The following is an 11,544-nucleotide window of genomic DNA, read 5'->3' on the forward strand; positions in this document are numbered from 1 at the left end:
CTACAAAGGCGTCTCATCACAAGGGCATCTACAAATGCTATTGTCAGCTAACTGGAGTCATTGCCACCTTGCTCAAGTTTAGCTTCTCCCAGCTATTTTTCAACCATAAGCTAACTGTGCCATGTTGCAGTAGCACGGCATGATATTGGGACAGTGTGTTTGGTCATATGTAGGAAAAGACCAATAGGATGTGTGTCACCTTCATAGTGTAGCCCAGTCCAGTCCTCTGCAGGCAACAGCCAGAAAAAGATTGGAATGGAAAGAGTTTGCTGTAGTTGGAGGTGCAGCCTCTCACCAGTATCCACCAAGAAGGCCTCAGACTAGCTGACCTGGTTAAGCTTGGAGAGTGCTTGTCAAAGCCCAGGGTGGGTCCCTCCCCGATAGGATCATCCACACAGTTTTACTAAAGCATGTTCAGTTTCACCTCTTGGCTCAAGTCCAGATTGTTTGTCCCAGTTTCAGCTGGGATAGAGTGAATTTTCTTCCTAGTAGCTGGTACAGTGCTGTGTTTTGGATTTAGGACCAGAACAATGTTGATAACACACCGATGTTTTAGTTGTTGCTAGGTAGTGCTTACACTAGTCAAGGACTTGTCAGCTTCCCATGCTCTACCGACTGAGAAGGCTGGAGGTGCACAAGGAGCTGGGAGGGGGCCCAGCCAGGACAGCTGACCCAAACTGGCCAAAGGGACATTCCATACCGTGTGACGTCATGCTCAGTATATAAAGCTGGGGGAAGCTGGCCAGGGGGGCCGCTGCTCAGGGACTGGCTGGGCATCAGTCGGCAGGTGGTGAGCAATTGCATCGTGCATCACTTGCTTTGTATGTTCTTTTATTATTATTATTACTATTTTATTTCAATTATTAAACTGTTCTTATTTCAACACACGAGCTTCCTCACTTTTACTCTCCTGATTCTCTCCCCCATCCCACCGGGCTGTGTGGTGCTCAGTTGCCTGCTGAGGTTAAACCACGACATTGTTCTAAGACTGCAATATGAAGCTCCAATTACATTATTTCAAACTTGGCCAGCAGTATTTTATTTATAAGGGAATGTTTGAAAACTGGTCTCTGGTTTAGCAATGCAGGCTCAACCTGTAATTTCACAGTAACTGATCACTTTGTTACATGTAATGTTGGCTTACAGGACTGTCCTTGAAAACCTGGGGTGATACAGCATCATCCATGACAAATGGTAAAGCCACACCCATACACTTTTTTCCCTTTTGCTCCAGGCAGTTGCAGGGATATCCTGGTCTACATCTCCTTAAGAGCCAGAAGAAGGGTTTGATTCATCAACCTGTTTTTAGTCTGATGTTTAGCTTCCTTCCTTAGTGGCTTCAGACCAGCACGCAACAATGCATTAAACCGCTTTCAATCCAGTGGACACCATCATGACATAGCAATGGTTTATCTGCCAAAGCTTTACAGCACATCTGCCTTTCCTATGCTGGTAGCTTTGCTCGTGCAGACATCGTGTCTAGAACAAGTCCCTGAGCAGCACCCATCGACCAGCTCTGCCTACGCTGGTGCAAGGGCTCAAAGCTGCTTACACGCAAGAGAGATCAAAACTCCGTTAAAAGCTTGCCCTTGGAGGCTAATGCAAGAAGTGGAAAGAACCCACCCAGAGCCACCAATTTAAGTCCCTGCAAGTTTGACAGGGATACAGACCCTATATTTTAAAGGATGTTTCTTTTTTATATACAATAAATACCTGGCAAAAGAAAGATGCGTAAGTTTTTTGTGTTATGACTAGATATTTTGTATTTAGCTCTTTTCTCATACATGTGAACATTTTACGGCTGCACCCATGGGTGGTCTGTAGTTACTGTAGTGATAGAAGTATTAAAATACCTTTAAATACCTCCATGGAGACATCTTTTTTAACCTCTTTGGTGCAGCTGTATTTATAGCAATAGCAGTTGCCAGTTTTTCAGGGCTAATTATTTTGACTTATGATGATATTTTCCATATTCCATGAAGTGTCCGTTACTTAAAATGCTTTACTGTGACATTTCTCCTCTTACCAGTTTTATTAGCGTATGATACATGGGTAACTGTAACTAAATATCTTGTTCTTAAAACAAAGAAAATCCTCCTTTTGGATTGCAATATTCGTGCAAATTAAGAGGTAAATGGCATCAAGAGTATGTATGGGCATAACCTCCTCCCCCCTCGCTAATTTCTGGTAGTGACAGATTGAAGAGCTCAGGAGCGCTACTGAAAGAAACATTTTAAAAAGCTGGTACTGAAAATCTATTCACATTACTGAGAAGGAAGATGGAAAAGGATTAGTTTGAAGGCCTGCACAAACCTGCAGTACAGCTGGAAGCAAAAAAAGAAACCCCAAACTCCCCCCAAAAACTCAAACACCACCAAACACCAACACCCCGTCCCCCCAGTTGAGTTTGTAAAACATCTCTGCTACCACTGAATCAGTAATCCTGTGACTCCTCTATTTTCTTTGGGTAACTGCCTCGAAATACAAAAGGAAGAGCCAGGGACTCCAGATTAAGAGAAACCAACTCTGCCTACTCTATTTTTTTTTCCTTTATTTTGCTCGACTCTTTTATTGCAAATATGTTTATCTACAGCATAATGCAGCTCTGGTTTCAGTTCCCAAACGCCTCATTCTTTAAATGTTCAGTTTTGTAACCTTGGTATGTAGGACTTCAAAATGTGGAGCTTGCCAAGAATAGGTAGACAGTTCATCCACATCCTCCAGAGTATGTGGTATGTCCCTTTAGGATACTGCACAGTGTACTGCATTTATTGCTAGATATATTAACTCATGCTTCACTACTGACATCACTCTAAACAATACTGCCCTCTTTCACTCCCTGCTACATTTGTAAATCTGCCCTTTAACATCTCTAATACAGTTTCAATTCTGCCTTATCTGAAGTCGCAGCCACGTCTTGCCTTTCTGGTTCCTTGTCAGGCTCATGAACTGACTGTTATTATAAGTTCAAGAATGCATATCCAACCACCACACTGGAAGATTCTTGAACTTGGGGCAACAGTCAGCACATGAGTCATTTCAGAGTCTAACTCTCACTGTCCAGGCTCACTTCTTCCTTTACAGATGCCTCTTTCAGCGTATCTCAAGTTGTGCCTGTTTTGGTGCTCCTAATGTAGCTGCGACTGACCTCTCATTACACACTAACACCACCTAATTTCTACATCTGGTACAACAGCTTTCTCCTCTGACTTCTCAGAGTCTGTAGCAACAGCCAGGAAGTTTATTCAACTTTGCACCTTATTTCAAATCACGGTCCCACTACCCTTTAATCCTTTGAATGGGTGATCTGCAGTAAAACAGTTTGGGATAGTTTCATTAAACATACTGTGCAGGATAAAATGGTGTCACAAGAAAGCTATTAACGTACAATGACAAAACTTGAGAATCATCAGTGAGAAGTACCAGTATAATCCTCCTCATACTGTCCTAGCAATGTAATAAACAAGTTCATAAATAATAAATAATGACAATAACGAGTAATACAAGAAGAAAAAAAAAAAAACAACTGTCCCTTTTTTTTGGTGGAACCTTCTCCAGTCTAGAAATGTATTATATTTCGAAACTATCCATTTCATTTGTGCACGACAGTTCACAGACTTGTAGCTAGTTATTGCCAAACACGCATAAGACAGTTAAGAGAAAAAAAACACCTGTCAAGCCATAAAGATGGAGTTAATCAGTTAAATATATAGAGAAAGTTTATGCAGAAACTGGAGCAGTCCAAAACTACTGTACCATCCATCTACATTGCAACATCAGTATCTCAGAATGTGAACATCATTTACATGTATTATGTTCCTCAAAGTATGCCAAATTACAATTTATAAATCATATGCTCATGTGCCATTGACTCTATCATACTAGTGCTTCAGTTTTGGCATACTGATTTCAATTTCCAGTTCTGTAGCACCAGTGTTTCACTTTGTTCAGTACTCCTGTGTATCTACCGTAGTTGGGTAAGCATTACCTATCTGACTTCTACAACAGTCGTGGCAATTCAGGGTCACAGAAGGCAACATTCCTTGCTACAAAGATCAGGAGCCAGATCCTCCCCACACATTCTGTGAATTTAAAGAACAACGATTTTTCTGAATCTCAGAGTTGCAAAGTTCTCTTCTGCCAGAGTTAAACATACTTTAAGAAAAGCCTGAGATTTTACAATATTCTCAAGAAAAGTACTAAATATTTCCTGACCCACCACAGAAATGAAAGAATTGGCAAAGTGTCTTCAGCTTATAGAGTACTGTAAATCAGGATCCTGAGCTTCTGGGCATTTTGGGCTGCATTTCAACCTAATGTACCTTACCATATGATTTATACTACCTCTGTGCAATAAAACTAGTTTCAGACAGCTTGATCAGGTGTCCATCGTCCTTGCTCACCTCTCTTTCTCTGGTTCCTACCCCCACCAAAGAAACATCCCCCCCAAAACAAACAAACAAACAAACAAACAAACAACCCACCCACCCAACCTCCCACATACCCAAAACAAACACACAAAACTCAAAACACACAGACTAGCTGTAATTAGTAAAACAAGTTTTTTCTGATGTAACTGTAATTGTGGCCCACTTTTGTAGAACTTCTGAATATAGCAGCTCTCTCTTTGGACTGAGGCTCTGAGCTCTACATTTTAATGGGCTAATTCTAAAAGATTTTGGTTTTACTTGGTGCAGTCAAAATAATAAAAGCTTCTTCTGTGAACAAGTTACTTCTCTCTTCAAATCCTCCAACAAGCATGTCAAAACTGTGTTGTCTGTCTTTGAGACACTGAAAGGGACGTTCAAGTAGAGAACTGACGGAAGGTTATGTATCCTGTTCTAGAAGAGCCCCTGTTCTCTGATTCAATTACCAACAAAAAGAATCAATTAGTAGGATTTCTAAAAATATACTATATTTGCATAAAATTTGATTTCTATAAAGTTAACGTTAAAACATAAATGAGTAGATTCCAATCAAACTTCCAGAACAGGGATTCCACAGCTCCTAGTCAATAGAGGTACTGGAGAGTATTAATTAGACAAGGTGTTTCAAAGAGCAATAGGACTATCTTCCCCCATTGAAATTATTAACAGAAGCTGGCATAACTGCTCTTAAAGCAAAGAAAATAAAGCCCGATGAGACTTTACTGGTTTTGTCCTCTGACTGTCATTAGTATGGTAAATACTCTGATGTACTCCTAAACTTTTCTCTGAAGGAATTTGAGGGTAAAGTTGCCCTAAACACATGCCAGACTTATCGCAACAGACCCTTCCTTTCGTCTTCTCATTTGAATGCTGTAGTGCTGTTACTAATATATATACTAAACATGGAAAAGTCAGCAGATAATTACAAAACTCAGTCTAAAAACCTTTCCTTATTATTTCTTGTCAGATGCTGACGATTCTCCTGTCAAGTAAGATTTTGCTATTTCAAACACAGTTTTATCAGACTCAGCAAATTCATGAGAACTAATAGCCATTCGCTGGGATCGTTACCTGGTTTTTTGTTTTAGTTTTGGTTTTGTTTTTTTTTTTTTTTTCCCCCCATAACTGGCTTTTCCATGTGTGACTTTTCCCATCAGCAGTAGTCAGAACTGACATTTGATTTCAAGGCGGTTTAAAGACCATTAGGAACATACTGTGACATTGCTGAGTCTAAACTCCAGAAGATATTTGTACGTGCCTATTGCACCATATAAGCTCCCTTTATTCAAGTCTCTCAAGTCATTATGTATACCAGGACCAGCATAGGCAGATGTCTCAAATAAAGGACAAGGGAAGTATAGTCAATGGGATAAAGCACTCAAGACAAGGGAACAGATAACTTTATAAATAAACAAGCTGGCATTGTTAGCTGTACGGTGGGGGTGATCAGAAACAATGCTCACTCATTTTTTTATATTGTCAGACAACTCAACAATATTGTTTTACTCAATAAAAAGAAAAAAGTTGAAAATCTCTATAGGTGCAAGATAGGTATTAATAACTTATGGGTAAACACCACAGAAAAAATTCTGGCACTCAGCCTCTCTTTTTGCCAGGACCGTGTTTGATTGAGCAGATGGTTTGTTCAGAAATTGCAGCCTTTGGGAAGAAGCTTGTTTGTAAAATTGAATATATTTTGCAATCAACAAAGACATGGAAATTTTTGTCCTTAGGAAGTTTTCCCTGATAACAAGAGGACAGGAAAGTCAGTACAGTATTCCAGTTCAAAAAGAGTATTGCTAATCATACTTCATTTTTTTTACTTAGCAGGTCTGTGGCAGTCAAATGCAACAGAAGAACATAATTAAACATCTTGACAGCTTTATGGAAGCCTTGCTCTCAAAGACCCATGTCATTATATTTCTACTGCAGTGACGATGAATATGATTAGCAGATTGTGACTGAGGGGTTTTTTTTGTGGAGGGAAGAGTTGTTTCCTTCACACGCTCCCCCTCCCCTTGTCTGCATTCATGCAATAATTTCCTAATCTGCCAGCCTGTATTTTGTGGTACAGTCTAGTCTTTCAGTCCTTTCCATCACAGAGACTAAAAAGCCAGTTTAACAAATTAGCTTGTAGAAATATTAAGGAGTTTTGTACACAGCTTTAGTATTATTTTCTTCATTAAATCCTGAACACGTGTCGGGGACAGACAAAATATAGACATACAAATATATATACACATACATGCAGATCATCACTGGACCCCAATATTCCCAGGGAGGAAAGTGGCTTATTAGGACCATAGCCAAGTACCATTGTTTAACTGTTCTGACTGATGATGGCAAAGGCCTACACACAACCTTCAGATCATGGAAAACAAAACAAAACAAAAAAAAATCATCAACAAAGACACTATTTATCAGGCATAGATGTGCAGAGAAGCCAGTGTCCTTCCATGACTCCACCGGTGAGATACAGCATGGCTTTGTGAGAGATCTGACTTCTCATGTACTCAGTACTAACATTACAGGTTTGGATTTTTATATATTCAACATTTTGCCAACCATTCAAACTCTCTTACTTATACTTCGAGTTTCAGATGCATATGATTGTAATTACCAAGACACCATGCTCAAAGAAATCGAGCTGTAGCGAGACACTGGTTGTATTAGCTTGGCCTCAGACCCATTCACTTAGACTCAGTGCCATAATAATTACTTTCACAGAAATTCCAGTGAGTTCAGATCATGGAGGAAGACCTTAATTGTAAGATACTATTCAGAGGTATACACAGTGTAAACAAAAGCAGTGCCATTAGCTTTTAGGTTACAAACTTGTCTTGACAACTGTCTTATAAAGCCTGGAATATTTTGCCTGTACGCCTAGTGTTCCATCTGTGAAAGGAGCTGACCTTTTCACTAGCAATAGCTCCACCGGGTACCTGTGCCCAGCCACCATTTCATTGTGCCCCAAACCTGAACAACATTTTTGCTGCGGGGTCATCACATGATTCTTACACTAGACAACAGGAAAAAGAATGACGAGAAAGACCATTCAAAGGATTCCTAGGCAAAACTGGAAAGTTTTCCTCTTTGCTGAGGATGAATGCTATTTTTTTTCCGTGTTTGTAACTTTAGCTATCCTACTTTAACCATGGTTGAAATAGTGCCTGTAGAACAAGGTTGCTTCTATTCTTCTTTGAAACATGCAGTGCCGCAGAACTCCTGTGTATTCTCAGAAATAGAGCCCAGATGGGAGGAGGAATTACAAATCCTAATAAAATTCTTGAAACTGGTTTGGTTTTTTTTTCCCTCCTAGTTCTTTAAGAAAAAATGGTCCTTCCAGAAGGCTTTTTTCTGAACTATAAAACCAACAGAAAAGATGTATAATTGTAGAGAGCTATAAACTGCTCATATGCCTTCCCCCAGCTTTAAACAGAGGGGAAAACATACCCCTCTGTGCCATATTTTGGGGCTGCAGAAGCTTTGACATCAGTGGAGCTCTGCCAGCTCACACCATCTGACACTGTGGCCAGGGACCTAGTGCTCATTGCAGACCCATGCCCACTAATAACTGACAATGCCACGTAGTAAGTGCTTTCACCTTCCTTTCTAAAAGGCTGTACTCAAAACGCATTAAAATATGAACAGAAGTTTGTGCCAAGCTCACTCTCCTGTATCAGATCTATGTCTTGGAAGGCAGTGGCCCACAATAGGTGGTAGCTACCCAAAACAGCCAAGCATTTGATGGGCCCCATCCTCCAAGAAAGGGGTATAGACAAGGAGAGAAATGACTACAAGCACAAAAATGGAAGCATGGAGTGAAAGTTATGTCCAGGTTATAGAGTGGAAAGAGAAAATGAGAACAGGCTAGCCACTGGAAGCCTTTTTCCCCTCTTCCTTTGTACGGTGCAGTTTTGCACTTTGGATGATAAGCTTGTACAAGTATTTTTTGAGAATGGATTCTGCAGCTGGTGGCGTGAGTAACAGGGTGGGACTTAGACTGCGTCTTGTGGCTCTTATAAACTTAGTGGCAAATAGAAAGGTGCCCGAAAATACCAGGGGCTGGATTTTCAGATGGAGGTGTTCTTTTAACAAGCCTCCTTTCCTCTGAACAGAGGCAGGATGGCTTGCTAAATTGGAGACTGAGGAAAGCTTTTTTTTTTTTTTTTTAAACAAAAAGGAACGGGGGGAAGGGGCAGAAGCAGGCTTATAAGAAAGAAAAGATGGAATTTGTAATGTTCATGAAGCCAAAAGCTAAGAAATTAGACAAAAGAAAACTATCAAGAGGTATATTCTTATGATTACTGAAACTGAGACTGCAAAGTTCTTTTTAAGTGAATTATGATTTACTGGATAACAGATACAGAAAGATTTCCACACCACCACCTGTAAAACTGCATTGTTTTTTATCAAGTAGCTCCTGTTGAGCCCATCTAGTTGATGAACATTCTTATCAACTAGCAAATATAAATGACTTATGGGGATAATATTTCAATATATAATGACATTGCTATATCTCGGATTCTTTTAAGATCTGGGTTATTAAATATTAAATATCAAAGCTGTAAGTTATTGTAGCAGCTTTATACAACTAAATTAAATTCAAACAAAACCTAATTTCCTTAATCATTGACTGTAATCCTCCAGGAACATATCCTATTAACTCAGCTACAAATGGCACAGAAATTGTATGACTTCAGTTAAGTTATTTTATATCAAATTCTAATCCAGGGCAGAGTCCTCAGTAAATCTCCTGCAGGGATTTTAATGCTTCTGCAATCATACTGGCTCTTTACTGGAGAGCTAATCTTTTTATCCTCTGTTTTTTCACTCCTTTATCCATTTCCTTCACACTCTTACTGAGCTACAGCTAGTACCTTCTATCACATATCATGTTTTGAAAGATTTGGCTTTCCCCTCTTGCATTTGATCAGCAACAGTCAGGCTTTCACTTATGCCAGAATTGGATAGATTTTTTTTGTTTCGCATGTAAAACGGAATCATTCCCATTCCTTTCAAAATGTATGTTAATTGCCACTTGTTGTGATCTGTCTATAAGGCTGTCATAATTATTCACAGTTTGCAGTCAAGCATTCAGAAAACAGAACAATTTCCTCCTCTTTAAGAACCCTATTAGAAGTAAAATTAAGCAGATTTAATTTAAGCAAGAAACTTCCTCAGAGACTCAAGACAGCGATCAGATAATAAAGAAATAAACCCTAGAGCCCTAGGAGGTAAGACTTGGACAAACCTCCAGATATCTTCCAGTCAGCCCTCTGCCCCACAGTGTGATCAACTAAACTGCTGTGATTCCTGACAGGCATTTCCCTAATCTGTGCTTAAAAGCCTGCGACAATGGAGATTCGGCATCTCTCTGTGCAATCTATTTCAGTGCTTCACTGCCCTTCCTAGCAAGATATGTCTCCAGACATCTAATTGCAATCTCTCTTGCTGTTTAAGCCTTTTACTTTCTTCCCTATGCTTTGGGACTGGGAGATGGGCTATTCCTGGCCTCCCTGCAACAGCTCCTTGAACAGTTGGCCACTTCCATCTCTCCTCGGTTTTCTCTTCTCTAGACTGAATCACAGCACCCCCTTTTCTTTCCTCAGCAGTCTTGTTCTTCTCTGAACACTCTGTCCCATCAGTTCTCTCTTGGAAATGCATCACCTGAATTAGGGTAGTTTAACGGAGGTCTTTCCCAGCATCAAGGAAGGCAGAAGTAATAACTCAAATCTGGCATGTTACAGGTCTGTTTATACATCCCAGTGTGCCTCCTTCATGGCAGAACAACATTGCTGACTCGCATTGAATTTATGACCCATTCTCATGCCCAGTCTCTTTCAGACACTTGCTTAATACCTATAATTATTTCTTTATGAATATTGTAAATCAAATCTTCAAAGTCTCTTGAACTGAAGATGGCAAATAGCCACTACCCCCAAATTTCACCGCCAAAACATTCCAGTTTGTCTCAGAATGTACTTCTATTGTTTACTTACAATCTCCTTTATTCAGAGCTCCCCCTCAAAAAAACCAAACCAAAACAAAAAAACACTGCACGTGATCACCAAAACCCCCAGAACTTCTGTACTGGAATTCCTCCTCACAGGATTTCCAACCCCTGCACTCCCGTGCAAACTGGAGCCTTCCAGGTGCTTGAACAGAGGCCTTTTGATTCTATAAGCACTACAACCTAATAAAGATGTCACTTTTGCTATTTCAGAATGAACCATTTGTTTATGCAATTTATTCGTTTCCTACTATAGAAACACTCTTGCTCTTCTCCACTGGATTCTCCCTCATTGACCAAAAGTAAGGCAGCATTTCAGCTAAGGCCTTCCCAAGTAGAGGAGAGAAGACGCTTTGCAGGTTTCGGTTCTGTATCTACGTGCTAATGTGACCATCCGTTTTACAACAGCATGGTACTGCTGACTTGCATTCAGCTTGTGATCCACCTCCAACCCTAGTTTCTTCTTGGGAACTGGTGCAATTTCAAATTTCTGACAGTTATGGGGTCTGTTTAGTGAAATCAGCATAGTGACTCAGTCTAAAAGCAAAAATTAGACAAACACATGTGCAAAGATTCTGTGGCACAGCTTTTTGAAGTGCCAGATTTCCTGTTCCTGCAGAAGGTCACTGGTGCTGGGGGCACAGTAAGGTTTAACGTTTCCCAAATGCATTGGACATGCTGCAATTGGCTATTGTATGGAAGAGACATGCAGTAGGTCTTGCCAAGGTGTCTTGGATGAAAATCTCACACACCAAGACGTGTTCGTACCATTGTGTCCAGGATTTGCCAGAGTATGGCAGCTCATCTGGAAGCATCTAACTCTCAAAGGTTCCCAGACACGGACAATTCTCAGCATCCACATGGTCAAAGTTTCCAGACACAAAAAAGGAGAGCGTATATCAGTAGCAGAGCACTCCATACAGACATGAGTCTTGCTTTGAGCTTGGATCCAACCAACACTACCAACATACTGTCTGCACAAACTGTCCTGCTCTCACTCCAGGTCAATTTCTTTAGAGACTAGAAAGTCTCTACTCTGTTAGTGTAGCCATTTCGGGTCAGAGCAAAGGTCCATCTATTCCACTGTCTTCCTCCAACAGTGGA

The sequence above is a fragment of the Pygoscelis adeliae genome, unplaced genomic scaffold (assembly GCF_000699105.1).
Source record: "Pygoscelis adeliae isolate BGI_AS28 unplaced genomic scaffold, ASM69910v1 Scaffold4, whole genome shotgun sequence".
Classification (NCBI taxonomy): Eukaryota; Metazoa; Chordata; class Aves; order Sphenisciformes; family Spheniscidae; genus Pygoscelis; species Pygoscelis adeliae.